The following is a 3,873-nucleotide window of genomic DNA, read 5'->3' as shown; positions in this document are numbered from 1 at the left end:
CTCATGTCCATCGGCTTGTTTTTGATGATTGTATACCGATTGATACTAGTCGATTTGTTTGGTTATTATGATTGAATGATGTATGTTTTGCATGATCGTATGATGTGATACTAATTGATAGTACTCATGATAGCCGGCCATGTGTGTTGACTTAATCGGATCATAGTTGGTTCATGTGCTAAGTAAATCGGATTAATTGATGATCTCGGCTATATGATTATATGAATTGTTATGGTTTTGCCCATATGTTAGAATGTATTCATGAATGCTTCGGTTAGGGTTCTTGATAAGAACATGTGAATTATGCTTGTTTGATCGGATATTAAATAAGATAGAAACTGTTAATTGATATGGTCAAACTTGGAAACTGATAATGTTAATTGATTTGCATCAATGCGTGTAACCGAAACTGATTGCATGAAACATGGAAACCAGTTACACACACACGGTTGCGACTCGGTATCACTCATTGCGAGTCGGTACCCCACTCGAGACCACACAACAACATCAGCCGGAACCATGGTTGCGAGTCCTGTTGCGACTCGTAATCGGACCGTGATGAGCCGAAATCACCATTTCGACTCGCAACCTCCTGTTGCGACTCGTAATCTCCGGCTGTGACTCGTAACCGGGCCATGACGAACCGAGACCACCTGTTGCGACTCATAACCCGGTTGCGACTCGAGATCGCTGGTTGCGACTCGAGACCACCTTTGCACGCACATTGTTTTGGGCTTTCATTGTTACGGGCCCAATCAATTGGGCCAAGTGATTGGACTTATGACTGTTATATTATTGGACTGCTTAACTGTTTTGGGCCGGACACTTGGCCATTTGTTTAACTGTTGTTTTGGGCTGCTATTGGATACGTGTAAATTGCCATGATCAATACGTGTTAAGTAACCTACGTGCTTTATACGAACCTAACTTGCATAAGTAACCATGATAGGATGTGGTTGATCTCTTACTGTATACTTGAGCATTTTATTGTCTGCCGAGCAAACCCAGGTGAGTTCACACTTCTACTAAGGCATGGGATTCCCGGGTCGTGGGAATGGGATAAAGGTTACAAGTGACTAAGAACGTACATATGCTTTTTCCTAGACTATCACCTACCATGATCCTCGGACGTCAGGACGGTTCCGTAGGTTAGGATAACACCTACGTGGTCATATGCCAATTACTGCCTCGGATGTCAGGCACGCACGTAAAACCTACGTGTACGCATTACTTACTTCTATCCTCGGTACAAAGGATACGTACGTGAAACCCACGTACACCCCCGCGTCTCCTATCCTCGGTTGTGAAGGATACGTGCGTAAAACCTACGTACACCCCATACGCGCTACTGTTCTCGGAAGAAGAACAGGGATGATACGAGTAGTGATACGAATAGTCTAGTGGTCACATAACATGGGAAGCCCCCACCTATACAACTTACTATCGGCCCAGTAGAGCCACCCATTACTTACTGTTACGCACTTACTTACTGTGAACTCGCTCAACTAGTTTGTTGATCATTCTGTTACATGCCTTGCAGATCGTTAGGTACATGGAGCTTGCACAAAGAGGAGCCGGTCGTTGTGGACAAGGATCGTATTACTTTGTTGGACACTTATGACATTTCAGTATTTTTAACTTGGGTTTACAACAATGCTTCCGCTACTTAAACAATGCTTGGTTTTGAAACATCGATCATGTCATGATGAACTACTTTAATGACTTTTATTAATATTAAATGCTATGTTTGATATGATTGATGACTTGATCCTGGTCATGTCACGCCTCCAAGCGGTGGTACTCCGCGTGTGGATTTCGGGGGGTGTGACAGGGCGAGGTGTCATAAACGTAGTTGCGTGTATTATAAACACATTTGTAAAAAAAATTCAAAAAAAAATGTCGTGTGTGGAGTTTTGAGCACCACAAGTTTGTGTTTACGGGTACCGTAAATCTAACCGGAAAATTTACGGGTACCGTAAACACAAACTTGTGGTGCTCAAAACTACACACACCGCATTTTTTATTATCTTTTTTACAAATGTGTTTATAATACACGCATCTACGTTTATGAAAAAAAAATTGGTCCACCTCGCCCCGGATCAAAAAGTTCTCACTGTAACACCTCGAAAATTCACGTCCAATAATGTGCTGACACGTGTCATATGTATGAACGTGTGAAAAAAAATGTCCTGAAAGGACTAAAGTTGACAATCATGAAAGGTATGTGAATATACGAGTTCTAAATGTCAACAATGAATAAATATATTGTACATTGACCCTACATGATGCTAATACCCTTAAACGAATGATTCATGGATCATACGGAGCTAATTATGAAAGAAAGTGAGAAGTTACAAACTACAGGGGTTAAATGTGTCAACATGTTTAAAGTTATACCTCTGAGTGACCTTTTAGCAAACCCGAAGCTTTGTAACGGTAAATTATGCTCACTAGAATAAGTGATTAAAATTTCATGAAGATTCGTCATCGTATGAGAAAGTTATGATCAAATTCGTACATAAGGGGTTAAAAGCGTCAACTTTGAAAGTTAGGACTTTTCAGGTAACAATAAAGTTAACCGAGGACTTAACGAAAGGGGTAAATATCTTGAAGCCCTTATATGTCAAATTAGAGGGTTCATATTGCAAGAAATAAGTTAGTTGACCTTTCGGAAGGGCCAAGAGTCAAGTATGCTGAAACTAGAAAAGTTGGAATCTGATCAGAAGGGCCATGCGGCCCGCGTAAAGATTGGCTAAACATCCATGCGGGCCGCGTCAGGCGCCCAGTAACAGAAACATACAGCAGCCTGTTCAGCCTTCTAAACCACATTTATGGCCCTTAAACACTCCCAAGAGTTGCCTAAACATCCCCTAGACACTTAGGGACACTTGTTAGTAAGTTATGGTCAGTGGTAGACTTGTGTGTCAACATTTTGTGGTGATTAATTCACTATAAAAGGCCATGAAGTTGCAACCATTTGATCATTCACTTCTTGTGCAATTCTGGAGCTTTTGGGAGCTTAAGAGCAGACACAAGACCTTCCTAATCAAGCATAGGACTTCAGTAAGTTTGCTAATCCTTCCTTAGTTAAGTTTTCGCTTAGTTATAGCCTAGAAGTCAAACCGTCGTAATTAACGGTTGACTTAATGATTAATCACTATTGGTCCAGTGATTTGTTGAATCAAAGGTAGTTATAAGTTGGTAATCATGTGGGCTATAAACCCTTAAAATAAAAGGGCACCCTCTGATTCCCACTCTATCTAGGTCGAATGTCGGGTCAAAGTTGTTTATAAAAAGACAACAGAAGCTAGATTTTCGATTTAACGCATAAGTAGCAATGTAGAAGGCGTATAACCTATTTTTGTCACTCATATAGCTTGGTAATAAGTTTAAGAACTGATCTAAGCTTGTTGATACGACGATTTATTGTTTAGACCCGGTTCGAAACCAAAAGTCGCAAAGCTTTGACTTTTGCTTTGACTTCAGTTCTGACCCGTTTTGGTATGATTTAGAAATACCTTATAGCTTTGATTCGACCAGGTAACATGCTAGTATAACCCTCTGTGGTTATACATCATGGTTCTTTGGTTAACCTATATATAAGCATGATTCCGTTAATTGCTCATATGTTGACCATTATGCCCTTTTCACCTTAAAGAGTGATTTTTGAAAATGTAAGAAAGTAGAAACCTTAGTCACTGATATATAAACTTGTACGCAAAGTTTGACATCAGTTTGAGGTGTAGTTTAAGAGTTATGCTCGTTAGCGTAAATTGAAAGCTTTATGTTAATTAAACGACATAATTAGCGTATGGCCTATCTAAGCCTACTTTTTGATATCAAACTTATTACCCACTGATGTAATATATTATT

Source organism: Helianthus annuus, chromosome 5 (assembly GCF_002127325.2).
Source record: "Helianthus annuus cultivar XRQ/B chromosome 5, HanXRQr2.0-SUNRISE, whole genome shotgun sequence".
NCBI classification, from domain to species: Eukaryota; Viridiplantae; Streptophyta; class Magnoliopsida; order Asterales; family Asteraceae; genus Helianthus; species Helianthus annuus.
Note: the sequence above shows the minus strand (reverse complement) of the source record.